We start from the raw sequence: 15,042 nt of genomic DNA on the forward strand, positions 1-15,042 counted from the left end.
GTGTGTGTGCACATCACATTCATGTCGGGGTCAGAGTTATCTCATGTTTTTAAAATTTGCGAATAGCACTTGACTCACAAAATATGAAAATAAAAACCTTATGAAATACAATGTATTTGGTGTGTACAGTAATCTGTACCTGAGAAGCATGCGTACAATTCACTCTCATGTGAATATCATTATCAAGAAACATTGTATGAAAGGGAGCCAGCCATACGATGTACATGTAGTCTTGTGAGCCTCACCCCCTTCAACCACACTATCTACAGAGTGTGTAGGACTATGTGTGTCACATACATACACTTGTCCATTATTTGCAGGTTGTGAATGAGTCTCCCTTTGTAAGGGCACACTGGATGCTCTGCATGGGAAAGGTGTCAAAGATAGACTCTATTTTAGGTACTTCATCAAACAGAGTATTGAAGTATTTAATGTAGGATTACTCTGTCGAAAAGGATTTTAATATACATAGAGGGCTTCTCTTGTGACTCTGGCAGGTGTCTGTGCAAACTGTTTCTTGTCTCCTGCACAATGGGTCTTGTTTGTGCTGACAGCCAGGCTGTGAATGGGATTTAAAATGATTGTTATGCAAAATGTGAGCAATTGTTGAGGGCCGTGCAGACAAATGTCCCCACAAAGTTGAGCAAATGCCCAAGACTAAAGGGGCTCTCCACATTGCAAAGTGCAAGTCTAGGAAGATGAGAGAAGAAATGGCATTGCTCTGTCCATGAGTAGTTTGCTTTTTTTAAATTTAATGCCCGATCTGCCTGAACAATGCCGCATGGCATAGGTAGGCTTCTCCTATTGACCTTGTTGTCCATTTGTGAGCTGATTTGGTAGAGGATGTGCGCTTCAGTTAATCCTTGTTATTGTTCGAACCACTGGAGTATGACCTGCCAGAATACGGCAGCTCACATGTGAAGAGTCTACTCGTCTGATCACCCTCTGAGAGCAAGGAGGGTGTAAAATCTACACATGACCAATTGCATCCATGCCTTTCTGCTCCAATTTATGGATAATGCAAAATCACTCGAACCAAAATCAGTGTCTGTGAGGTAAACTGCTAGTACAGTGCACATTCCCATCGTAGCGAACATGGTTAAATAACGAGACTGATCTCGTAAAAAGGTCACATAGTAGAAATTCATGTCTCAAAATTATCATAAATATCTTTTTGTAGTTTATTGTTTGACTGTAATAAAATTTCAATTTACCAAAAGAAAACTGCCAGTCCCAAGGACTTCATTGTAATAGAAGTTGCGTGTAGGGGTTATGAATTGAAATTACTCTCGCTACTAGCCTTCAAGCCTTGCCTAGTCAAAACAACAGCTGAAAATGATGGCAGAATAGTCAAACTCTGATAGCCCCAGTGAAGCAAGTGATGTTCATTAAATGTTTCATTTGGCTGATTACATCAGATTTTTAGTATTCACCCTCTGCTGAACTTTATGTGACAAATCAGTGAAGACTTTTTCTTCTGTCATATGATGCAGTACAACAGGGTGGGGGCAGGGGGTTATAGCCTCCTAGGTTTATATCCAAGCTGCAGATCCAGTTCAGGGCAGCATCACTCGCTTGATCAAGTTCTTCAAGCCCACCTGGAAACTTCCGCAGATGGCAGTCTTCTATGATATAACACAGGGTTTAGTCAGGATGACTGTGGATGACTGCATGCTGGGCTAACCAAGAACCCCCATTTGTGTAGAAGGTCTGTCCTTGCATGGAGGGTTCGGATGCGGTTTAGGCTGAGCCACTATTTCTGAGGGAAGTTGAACCCCTCTGGCTTTGCTGTTGGGTCAGTGATGGTGTTGCACGTAACTTGAGTGGTGTTGGAGACAGCATCTGACCAGCATCTGTACCATTCAGCTTTGGAGTCAAAGTTTTCCATTGACAGGAGGGATATCCAGACTGGCTTGCAGGATTGGAAAGTCAGGGTCTGCATTGATGACATTGGCAACCCTTGCCATCTTTTCCTTCCTGCGTAGGGAGGGGGAAGTAATGTGTCAAACAGGCAGCCAGTATGAGGGGTGATCTTGAGTGTGCCTGAGACTGTTTGCATTGCCAAGTTCAGGACCTTGTCAACTTGTTTCTTGTGGCAGCTGTTGGCCCACGAAGATGAGCAGTACTCTGCACTTGAGTTTTAACGAAGGGTAGTGTTGCAGTTCGCAGAGTACTGGCTTTTGAACCCCAGTTATTGCTTGTGAGTTTCCCGATGTTGTTGACCTGTGATTTCAAGTTGTCTGCAACTCTCTTTAGGTGTTCTCGATACTACAGAGGGCGGTCCCATGCAACTCCAAGGTACATGTACAACCGTACTTGGGAAGCTCCTCATGTGTGATAGCATTGGCAAGATGGTTACTATTAAAGATGGAAGGCTGTAAAAGTCTATGAAGGGTTGGGGTAAAGTCTCCAAAGATGAAGTACTCCTCTATTGTCTTCAGATCTTGGGTCAGGACTTCGCTGAGGTCATCCAAGGACCTTCCTGAGATTTAAGGGCAGGTTATGATGTGGTAGTTCACAAATTACACAGTGTACACCTGTGTATTGTCTGTAAAGATTTACAGAGTACATCTACTAATGTACTGTATACGCCATATATTTAGCGAGTCTAAATTTTCGAGAATCAGAACTTCCCAACAATTTCGCGAGTGGTTAAATTCGCGATTGTGGAGTCCTGTATCGAACGGAGTATACATGTACATCACATTCATAGCATGATTAGAGTCAATATTTTCGCGTGTCTTTAATTTCGGGAATAGCACCTGACTCGTGAAATTTGTGACAATAAAAACCTTGTGAAATGTTTGGCATATACAGTATGCCTACAATGTATATGCTGTAACTAGAAATAAAAACTGTTTAAAACCAACATACAATAAAAACTTGCATTTTATGCAGCAGAGATCAGACCTGGTGGGTAATTTAATGCTGAAATAGTTTAAATTTATGATGCCATGAAGAAATGAAGATACAGGAATGACATGCAGGTTTGTTTGTTTGTTTGTTTGTTTTTTAAATCTATGTGTAATCATTATTTAAAGATGAAGTCAACAGAAGAGGTTGATCTAGCATAGAGTGAATGGACCAGGAAAATAAGTTTAAACGATAGGTAAATGATACAATGTATCTCAGAGAGAAACAAGTAATAGACACATTATGGAGTGGTTTAAAAGAAAAAAGAATTTTCTTTTTAAAATGATATCAGCTATAAATCCGTCAAGCTGCTTTGGAGTTGGTAGCCTTCTGTTGATATCATACTGTATTAATATGCCTGTAGTTACTGTACTGGACAGCATTGATATTTGTAACAGCCAAAGAAGGACGTGCAGAAATTTCACCAATTTTAAAAGTTGGCCTGTTTCAGTATGTACATGTACTGCAGCATGGGAAGTACAGTAGCAGACACGCACATGCCGCCATCGTGCTGCGGCAACGAATCAGAGAGGCCATGCAGTACTGAGATGTCGCGGAGTTCCCGTTTCAAATCATACACGGTCGCGTATTGATGTAAATACCAAAGGTCAATGGATTCACAGATCTCTTTCAAGTGTTGCATTTTAATGTCCGCTGCCGTGGCGCAGGGATGCGGGGGATCTCTACTGCACATGGAGTGTACCCCCTGGCAGTGCTTGCATTGTGTCTGTACTGTATGTGCATCACTCATCGTTGAGAAGGATGGGTGTGTGTGTATTATGATGTGTATGGGATGGAAGGGGGGGGGGGGGGGGGGGTGTTTTTTCGCTAACCCTATTTCCTGTAATGAATTTTAGATTAATTTTGCCTCCAGGAATGCCAGTGCTGTGCATGTCATGGGTAAAGCCATTCCATCTTGTAGGTCTGGCTACCATTACATGATGTGTGATAGTGTACACCTGGTAAAGATGCAGATGTTGGGTGGAAAACATAAACTTGGAATCATTATCAGTCAATGTAATATGCTGGATATTGCATTCATCACCATGGTATACATGTATGACTCAGCCAGGCAAACATGTTGTAGCTTGTACATTGTACATGTGTAACTTTACATAATGTATGCAGGATCATCGTGTGAGCTTGTAATGTTTTTAATAAATTGAGTCGTAAGATTCTGCTCAGGTCAGTTACCTGGTGTACAAGTATGCTTCATTTCCTATGCACTCTGTTATTAATTCTGTTTGAGTAGTTATTCATGCAATAAATTAAATGTGTTACATGCAAATTTCAGATTGAACATACAATTAATGCCTTTGATGAAATGAAAATGTGCAATTGATAATCTACAGTATTAAGTTTATTGATCATTAGATCAGTTAAGTATATTTTTACTCAGGTTGGGTTCATACATTTGTCCTTCATTGGTTTTCTTTTTTTTTTCAGGCATTTTTCTGTTGATATTGCTTATATGATAAAGAGATTCATATCAATTTATTGTAATTATCCATAGTAACTTGTAAAAAAAATGCCATGTTTTTTTATTGTACATTTTTTTTTCTCACATCAACATCAGACCAAGACTTATCAGTTGAAGTGGACAAAACATTTGAAGTTTTTATGTAGCCTTTAAATCGGTTTCAATTGAGACGTGTGATTGGTCTTGTAAAAAGAATGATTTATGAAATTAAATGTGGATAGCATGTAGTGCAAGTTTCATGCAGTCATAAAGAGCACTCAGTGTACATTTGTACATGACAACCTATTAAAGTTATATGAAACTATTTAATAGCGAGTACATTGTTTGTAGCTATGTCAACAGCTTTGTTTTAAGTTTGGTTCTGCTTTGCACATAGAGATGCGGTTAGCTACATTGTATAAAAAAACACCAAGAGGGTATCATCAGATTCCAATATCAAGTTCAAGGTTATACAACTCTCCAGAAATGGTAAATTTGCTGAAACTTTAAATCTGGTACTAGTTGGATGTTTGTAAGTAGTAAACTAGCAAATGTTAACCAAACTTTGGAAAGCATACAATCATGTAAGTGTTCATTTTCATACTCAAAAAGAATATGAAATGCATCAAGGCTGCTTTTTTGTCTCTTTGCGTTCAAGTTGTGCCCATGAAACAAACTTTACTTATAATGTAAACAATAGAAAAACAAATATCGTCGGGAAGCTTAGATTCCCAGGCTGTTTACGTTTCACACTGAGAGGCAGTCATCACTAATTTCATGCAGAGCCTTTGTGTGTGTGAAAACGGATGATATATTTGAACTCGACTTTAACTGGAGCGTGTCTAAGTGCAGTGTCACACTGCCGTGGCTCTGCCTTCACTTTGTCACGCTCCAACGAACGGACTCCTCTCCACATCTGGGAATGTTGCGTTGTCGTCCGTCGTCGTACGTGTGACTTCAAGCACCGTTTGGGTTTACACAGATTGAATCGCTCTGCATACATTAGGCACTCTGCATGGATTAACTACAAAACTGGCTCTGAAATGAGGTTTGAAAAATGTCAGGGAATGATATACAAAGGGAATACATGTAAGTTGTAGAGTATCAAAAGAAAAAATCGCAATGGAGATTTGGTGGCATTATGTAAAAGAGATAAATGCAATCATACAGAAACAGGTGGCTTTAAAAGCACTTGTAATGTTCAGGTTATCCTCTGCTGGCATCAATTTGGAGAATGAATTCTAAGTCAGATTTACAAATCAACGTGTATTGTATTAATAAAGAATCACCCCCACCCCACCAACTCCCTTTCCCCAGTGCACTTTGACATGAGCGCATGATCGTGGTGTCAGACTGTATGATGAAAAGGTTCAGTGCCTTCATTGTAGAGATATCTCACACAATGCAATTTGACTGGAATGAATGAAGATTCTCATAATGGGAAAAAGCATGGCAAAGTGGGGGGGGGGGTTGCTTTTATTTTGAAGAAAAAGTAGGGATGTGTTATTTAATTGTACAATATGGGTTAGTCAGTCAGTAATTGGATAAACATGATCATATAGTGTGCCATTTGTTCTCCTGTGGGCGGGACATTCTGTGATGTCTTTTCCATGTAAAGAGATGGAAACAATATCAAACTGTAGACCAGTGATGTTTTTAATGCAATTATTGATAAATGATATTTTCATACATTGTATGCAGTGCTTAAAGATGAGTGACTAAATGATGAATGTAAAGAGTTGGGAACAATATCAAAATCATTATTTAAATTCAAAATTCTAAAAATAGTAATGATATCCCTGCTTTGAAGAAACCCACTTGTCAACAGTAAGGTATTGACATAAAAGATGGGACTATTACTTCGTACATAAAGTGCAAAACTTGAATATGAAAGTTTGATGCTATCTCTTCATCTTTTTATCGAAGAAACATTGCATACAGTAAATGGCCCTACACGTATGTATAGAAGTAAGAATAGGGAATTGTCTGTGATGTCTTCTTCTTCTCTAGAACCAGACGTGTTAGAGCTATTAAGTTATAGGCACATGGTCCCGGTGTTTTTATAGTCAAATGCATACGCGGGTGCACGGCGCAAGTTTTCTATAGAGACCTACGCTATTGACTCCTCTTTAGCGCTTACGCTGTGACCCATTTCACCGAGTCCGAAGAAGTCCGATCAACTGTAGTCGGTGGTCCGATCACAGTTCGGCTCATGATTTGGCTGAGGGGGATGACAGCTTTAGCAAACTTCTTTTGTGATGTCATAATATGTAAGAAGCACATAAAAGTACACGTTGTATGTGCACGCACCCTGGCATTACTACAGACTGCGTGATGCGCAGAGAAGACAACAAAGACTACAGTACTTAGCAACACCTACGCGCTTTACTCTTGATGACAGCTCAACTTCGGCAATCTTCGTATCAGTGCTAACGGTGATCGGCAGTATCATCAACAGCGCCCTCTACACTACCGGGACTCTGCGCCTTTAACACAGTGATTCATTATATTGATGACTGTTGTCTCAAGTTTGTTCATGGCAGAAACAGTGATGCCCCCCTCCCTTGGGCCCCAAGGGAATGGGATGGGATGGGTTCAAATGGTGATGTACATTGTACAATATGTTCATAATCATTTAAAACCCCTTGATGAATATTCACCAAACTTGACAGGTAGCATGCCAGCAGGTTAAGATCAATAAGATTCAATAGGGCACCATGCTCCCCTTGGGGGCCCCTAGGGGGCCCAATCCCCCCTTCAACATTAAGGAATATTTACAATTGGGCATTTCCACAGTAAATGGGTAGTTTTAGGTTGGAAAAACATGAAAAATTAAAATTGTCTTCAGAGTATCCATATTTCAGAGTTTGGTTGCCTAATACCTATATTAAATATTTTTAAGTAGGAAAAGATAACTTTGTATTCAAATAGAGCTTGAGTGGGTATGTAAGTAAGACATGTGTAATAGCTATGGGGCGAACGCGTGTAACACATAGAGTAGGACAGAAATATTGGAATGATGGATTCCTCATACAAAGAATACAAATATTGATTTGAAATCATCTGACACTATTTATTGTGCTGATACATTGTGATAAGAACAATTTAGGGTGTCCATATTTGTGAAAACATTCATTATTTGTGTCATTTTGAAGTGTGCATTCATGATTAATGCCAGAAAATTTGTGCATCATATCCGAAAGGTGAGATCATGTTTGTACTAAGTTCCTCCATAATCGGGCAAACTGTTGTCATATTCAATATCTGTATGGGTGCATGTGTGTGTGAGGAAAAGCCAAAGCTTCATTGGCATGGAGTTTCTTGAAATTCCAAAGTACAAAAAATGTACATGATATGACATGTATCACTGCATTAGTGGTGAACGTATGTAACACAAGAGTAGGACAGAAACTTGAACTCTACAGAGTTTTTTAATTTCCAAGGTATACAATACACTCCCATTCTCCAGTATATTGTGTAGTTAATTTTAAACCGCAATGTGCAGTATATACAAAGGCTGAAATATCGAAATATTGTATGTAAAGGAGCATTTTGCTGTTGTCATTGGGTCAGCAGTTACCATTTCGTGTCCATTACACCTTGAATTGATATTCCTACATACACATACATGTAAATCAAGTGGATTGTATATTGCCTGTCCAAATTTAAAACTAAAGTGATTTGTTTTTTTACTGATACAAAATTACATACAAATGTTAAGATACAGTTTATAAGGAATTAACTAGAATTTCAGTCATCACATCCCAAACTCAATCAACACACAGGCTCTGGAAACAAGAATTAAAACTTGCATTGTTCATTTTTCTATTGCATTTAATGTCCATCAGCCACAGTCAGAAACATAAAGCAGTTAATGTACCAATAGCTGATTTCAATGTGAAAAGAAACTGTCATTTGATAGTGCAACAGTTAAATCTGTTCATTTCAATTTACATTCATTTGAAAATGAATAGTTGTAACATTCATTAAGGAAATAATCCTAATAGGAAATCAATACACAAAGAATGACACTTTCTGAATTGTTCAGTGTTTCTATAGTAGCCATGATATAAAAAATCATGGGCGTACATACTCGAGCAGGATTTGAACCTACGACCCCCTGATCTCCGGACAGGCGTCATCTCCACTAGACCATCGAGCTTCTGCCTGACAGCAGAAAAAAAATTAATAAATCATGGACGTACATACTCGAGCAGGATTTGAACCTACGACCCCCTGATCTCCGGACAGGCGTCATCTCCACTAGACCACCGAGCTTCTGCCTGACAGCAATGAAAACACCTTGACAGAAAAATTCCATGAATTTGAAAGCGCCCTTTTCTTTGCCTGCCAATTCAATGCAGTATGGTGTATCTAGGCTCATACAGGCTCCATAAACAAGAATTAAACTTGCATTGTTCACTCTTCTATCGCCTTAATGTCCATCAGCCATAGTTAAGAAACATATGGTTTATCAAGAATAATACTGATATCTCCTTATACTTTCGGCTTTATTGCAAACATTTTAAATGGTAGGATATTGTGATACAACAGACCGACACATATGCATCACATGTGATATCTTGAACATATTTCAAATCACTGCTCCCAAAGGTAAACTGGACCTTTAATGTAAATCAGTCACAGTAAGAAACATCAAAAAGTTAATGTGCCATCAACTGTTTTCGAAGAATAACACTTTCCGAAATGTTCAGGTACTGTCAGAGAACTCTTAACTTTACAATCTATGAGTTGATTTGTAAATTAGACCAAAAAAAAACCAAACACACGCACAAAAAAAAAAACCCACCCTTTTTATGTGCCCGCCCATTCGATACATATGCAATTCAAATGGTGTATAAGGCCCATCCTGGAATTTCAGTCATCATATTCCAAACTCAATCAACATACAGGCTCTGAACACAATAAAAATTGACATTGTTCGTTCTTGTATCGCCTTAATGTTCATCAGCCACAGTAAGAAACAAAGCAGCTAATGTAACAACTTTTTTTATTCAGTTGTATCCCTGTTTATATCTTGCTTTACAACAAAAGGGATGGTAAGTATTGATTTAGGTGATGACTCAGCTTTTAACTTTTTGAAATAGCATATACCAGGTAGGTTCTCTTAAAGGCATTGAAAGTTTACTTAAGTGAAAATCAGTTTTGAAAAGGCTGAGATATCCAAAAAGAAAGTTGAACAAAGTGATCCTCATAAAAGTTGAAACCCAGATCTTCTATTTCAATAACATTGGTTTACTTTGTGGTTTCATACCTCAGCCATTTGAAGACCATGTTTCATAAGCTAAACTTTGAATTCCTTGTAGAATTGTATGCTCATAAAAATTTCATAAGTGGTTTCTTATTACATTGTATCTTGCAAAAAATTAAAAGCTCAAGTCATATCTGATATGGTTTACAACTTGAAGGAAAAAACAACAACTGCTGTCTTGTGGTGCTTTGCTCCTCCAAGAGAATGGGATCAGGCATTCTGCACAGGATATTGTTTGTAGATTCTCTGGAGATGTCATCTTTGAACGACCACTTGAAAACTCCATGCCTTGGTTTCCCCATCAAGTCATCATCCAGGATGTCTTTTACCTGTCAAAAAAAAAATATATATATATACATACATAATCAACAAATACATATATTGAGTTCATTTTATCACAATTTTTGAAAGTTTGGAATATTCCTACATACTGAGTGCAGATAAAAGATTGTTCAAAAGCCATGTACATGTCACCCGCAATTGAAATAATCATAGTTAAACATTTTGCTGCATAGTTATTCCATAAACCAAGCAATAAAATACACAAACTACAAATACAGTAGACTCTTATTTTACACAAAAAAAATGGAATTTTAGAAAAAAAAAAACTGTTACTGTAGAAACAAAAGTATGTGTAGCCATCCAATTACAAGAGCTGTGTTTTATCTAACAATCTTCATTCAAAGACATCTAATAATAAAACATTTCCAATAAGTTTTGAATACACTTGTATAGGATTATAGAAATTTGGAGGAGGCTGTGAGTTATCGCTATCTTCGAAAGGTAATGTGTAATATTTATTTTTTGCTGCAGACAGCAATTGAGTATCAACACCTCTGCACAATGTTTGCCCTCTTGAATTTCTTTTCTGTTTGATTATTTAGTAATGTATGCAATATTTATATATTTTGGGAAATAAATAAAGAATACTTCTGTACATAAAAGCAATGTATGTTTGTCATAGAAAAATAAAAGTTGACCTCCAATCTATCAACCCACCTAGCAACCTTTCCTGGCCAAAGTTTAAAAAAAAAAGAAGGATAGGTGTAATTCTTGGTATCGCCAATACCTAGTTGCCGTGCGGAGAGCAGTGTTCTAGATGCATTATGAGATAGCTTACCGGACAAACTTGACCTGGTTTTGGCTGCTCATGCACTCAGATCATGCTCTATCTTTATCCAGAGGTATTTTTGTTGAAGATTTCTTCGCTTTCCATCATGTGACCAGCACATTGAAGCCTTGCAGTAGTGAACCAGGACTCTAGTGACCGCAAATCAGTAAAACTTAAAAACTTCCAACTCTTTTAAGCTGAATTTTAACCAAGAAAAAAGGGATGGCAATGGAAAAGCAGACAATTAACTCCATTGAATCATATGGGAACTGCGACCTCTACTTAGCGTGAGACAACCAGAAGTGAACAAGGGCACAAAAGAATCCCAAAGTGTATCTGTGACAGAGCTCTTCAGCATGCACAGAAGTTTTTTGCGCACTGGCGATACCAAGAATTGATTGCAACTTCATGAAAATATGCATACATTGTACATACCTTATCACTGGAAAGCAAACATGCTTGGCATGATGAAGAGATGCTCTGGGCACTCAGAGATTTAAAAAATTTCCATCAAAAGCTGTAGAACACGGCAATGCAGCTTCTATAAATAAAATGATAATAACATCTGGTGAAAACCCCGATAACCACAGATATGGCTACACGACAACGGATAAAGATATTACCAAAAACAACAAAAGGAGGGCTAACTACAATTGTACATAATCATTCAAAAAGATATCTATGATAAAATCTTTATAATAAAGAAGAATATGCCATAGTGTCAAAAAATATGGAGGCCATGGCTTCTATCTTTGAAGGGTAACAATCACTGTTTGTTTCACACTGTAGAAAGCAATTCAATATCTCCTACAAACATCCTACACAAACTGCTCTGCAATCATTTATTCATGTATGCACTATAAATTTATATACTTTAAAAATGAATAAGAAATAGTCCTGTACATAAAAGGAACTTCTTTATTTTTGTCATGGTCTGAAAAAAAAAAAAAAAAAAAAAATATATATATATATATTATGCACCCTTAATATATTTAAGAGTGCCAATGTAGCAGCCTTTTTGGACAAAAAAAAAAGGAAGATTACATAATGAAATGAAAATATGCATTCACACCTTATCACTGAAAAGCAGACAGGCTAGTCATGATGAAGGGATGCTCTGGGCACTCAGAAAATCTCCACCGCAAGCTGTAGAACAGGGCCACGCAGCTTCTATAGTGATAATCGTATCAGAAGAAAACCCCAAATATGCACACATGTGGCTACATGACAATGGACCAAAATATCATGGAAGACAACAAAATGAAGACTACACATGTACCAGTTCTATGACATCTACAAATAAAATATTTACAATACATAATAGCATCGCATTAAAATATGGAGGTCATGGCTTCTTTGAAAGGTATTACTGTTACTTGTAATGTTTGTTTTCCACTGTAGAAAGAGATTTAATATCTCCTACACAATTTGCTTAGTGGTCATTAATTCATGTATGCAATACAAATTTATAATCTTCATTAAATAAATACAAAATAGTTCTGTAAATAAACATAACATCGCAGAATTTCTGCGAAGTGAAGTTGCGGAACTTTGGTCATGTCATACATTTATTAGAGCAGAAAGATTTGGGGCTGATTTCATGACAGGGATCGTTTTTAGGACACGACACAGGCCAGCAAAGAGCGAACATGGTGGATGGTGCGACAGCTGGAATGAGGCTCTGCACAGATAACTGTCCAGGCCACAAAAGACAGGGTGTTATGGACATATTGTACATTGATTCAGGGTCACTTAGCTCCAACGAGCCCTCCCGCAAAATCACAAAAATATGTATACACCTCACCGTAACACTGGTAAGCAGACAGGCTGGGCACCAGCATGATGATCGAAGGGACGCTCTGGTCACTCACAACACAGATTGAATCACCACTAAAAGGTGCAGAACAGGGCAGCACAGCTTCTCACATAACAGTTGCTAGTTGTCTAGTCTACATCAAAACATAGAAATAGAATCTAAATAAATAAATCATATCATGAGAGAACTGCAATCCATGAGCTCATGTGGCTGAAGGACAACATTAACAACGTTAGAAGTCGAGTTTGCACTTTGCTTAGGCAGAAATAAATCAAGTCAAATCCCGATGTAGGCCTGGTAAATTTTCTTTTCGAAACTTGTTTGATCATGGGTGTCTACATACACAAACGATATCGTGTGGTTACACTTGCACTTAGGACTCATGTCACTAGCGTAGCGCTAGCCTGGCTTTCGAAATTCAATATCAAAATGTTACAGTTACACTCGTTTACGTTTCGTAAACTGAATAGCGAGTTAACGTTAACACGGTTACAGTGCGTCAGCTCACGATGGACAGTGGAGTTAAACTTGTATTCAGCCATTCTAAGTACCACTCTTGGCTTAGCTTTCGATCATTGCTGTTCTGTCACTGTCAGTTTGGTTTTATTTTGAGGAAAAAATATTACGAAAAGATGAAAAGAAAGATTATTTGAAGCTGGAAGCAACGAAGAATTTACTAACAAAAAATAACACATGTGGGACTTGGCTCAGTTATCGTCCGTGTGAACTCGAAAACGAGTAGTGAAAGCTAGCATACAGAGAATCTCAAAAGAATTTCTAATAATGCCAGCAGGGCCATTAATCCTAAAAATACGGAAGATTCTACTCTAGAATGCAAAATTTACCTTTTGTCAGTGAGAGTCGTAATCACCTCCGTCATATTCAGATCTGAGCAGTCGATGCTGGATTGTACGCAATGCAGACATAACACGGGAAATTTCATGCGAACGATACGCAACCCCGGACAGAACGGCGCGAAACAAGGAGGTAAGCAAGACATGGGAACGATCTGTCTGAGTTACGCGCGTGCGAACACACGTAACGAAGACCGATTGTAGATTCTGTCCACCGTTCGTGCGTCCCACCAAGCGGAGCGTACCCACTGAACGCACGTAACATACTGGACAGAATTAGAAACGGAAGCTGAAGCTAGATAACTAAATGTTCTGAAAAGACAGCTATGCTTATGGTGCGAAACCGAAAGCAGATGTCTAACTTCAGGGTAGTGTCGGCGTTTCCGTGTTAAATCGAACGACTCTGGAGTGTCTCAACTAGCAGTTACGTACGTTCGCGGCGTGGACAGAAAATTGAATTTGGTAACTTTGAATACGGATATTAAATATTTGATTTAATTTTCTGTTGAATTAGTAAAACCTAACTTGAAACTGTGGTCAGCAAAGTGTATTTAACACAAAATAACTGCACTCTGACGCCTGGAAACCAAACGAAATTGAGGCCGAACGTACGTAACTGAAGTAGGACAGAACGCCGACCTTTTTGGTCCAGCTTGCTTTCCACTCTCTCAAAACTCGTGTAATCGTTCAGGGCGAGCAAGAAAATGATTTCTCGGTGCATTGGCGATAAATTTTGAATTATAATCCATCCAGGGTGCGTGTCTTCTAATAAAATTTATTTTATACAAGTTACAATTTATGTCAATTTTTATTTCAAATTTGCACATTATCAACAATATTAAATAAAAACAAACAAACCAGCACATCACAAAAAAATGACAAAAAGACTCAACGAGGTTGAATATTTTATTTCACCTTGCCACATTTATTCACGAAATAAACAAAAAAAGATGATTAAAACAAATATATTCAAATAAAATTGCTCTATGTCTAGAGTGCATAAAACTACCCATTTACCGTGGAATTGCCCAATTCTTCTCTAGAACCAGAAGTGATAAAGCAAAGTTACTTTGAGTTTGTACATTGATGACTGTAGTTCCAAGTTTGTTCATTGCAGATCCAGGGCTGCCCCCCCCCCCCCCCCCCCCCCCCCCCACCAAAAATCGGGGGGGGGGGGGGGGGACAAATGCGGACTTAAATTTTCATCTTCTTGCTGAAAACAACATAATGGACTTTCACCAAACTTGGCAAACTTGTAGCATTCCTAGGGGGATAGGATCTCAGAGTGTGTGAATGGGCACCATGCTTTCCTTGTAAGGAATATTCAATAATATTCTTCTCTAGAATCAAAAGTGATAGGGCTATAAGTCTTTTTTTTTTTTCAATGCATAGTCCAACATTCTATAAAGTACAATGTACTTGACAAGTATTTTTACCAGTGTGATGGAATATGCAATCAACACCATGTCCCCTGCTCTCGAAGCTACCCCCCCACCACAAGTTTCCAATTTTCTCAGGTAAGAGTCTGCAAGAATGCATGGAAGATGAACTTGTGATACTCAGGTGAGTGCGAGACCCCCCGGGTCTCTTGTTTCTACTGGTGTGGCCCGTCTGTCA

General features: G+C 38.3%; 1 long non-coding RNA gene and 1 other non-coding gene across 2 annotated transcripts; both read right to left on the minus strand.

The window, feature by feature from the left end:
• Positions 1-8,461: 8,461 nt before the first annotated feature.
• On the minus strand, positions 8,462-8,534 carry Trnas-gga (transfer RNA serine (anticodon GGA)). The gene has a single exon. It is a non-coding gene; the product is annotated as a tRNA-Ser (tRNA).
• Positions 8,535-9,195: 661 nt separating this feature from the next.
• On the minus strand, positions 9,196-13,518 carry LOC139713860 (uncharacterized). The gene is made up of 4 exons (XR_011709653.1): positions 12,560-13,518; positions 11,828-11,925; positions 11,191-11,296; positions 9,196-9,973 (listed from the first exon to the last, which is right to left on the minus strand). It is a non-coding gene; the product is annotated as an uncharacterized lncRNA (long non-coding RNA).
• Between the last annotated feature and the right edge of the window lie 1,524 nt (positions 13,519-15,042).

This window comes from Diadema antillarum, unplaced genomic scaffold (assembly GCF_040938485.1).
Source record: "Diadema antillarum isolate AM-2024a unplaced genomic scaffold, OU_Dant_1.0 seq00002080_RagTag, whole genome shotgun sequence".
In the NCBI taxonomy this organism is placed as follows: domain Eukaryota; kingdom Metazoa; phylum Echinodermata; class Echinoidea; order Diadematoida; family Diadematidae; genus Diadema; species Diadema antillarum.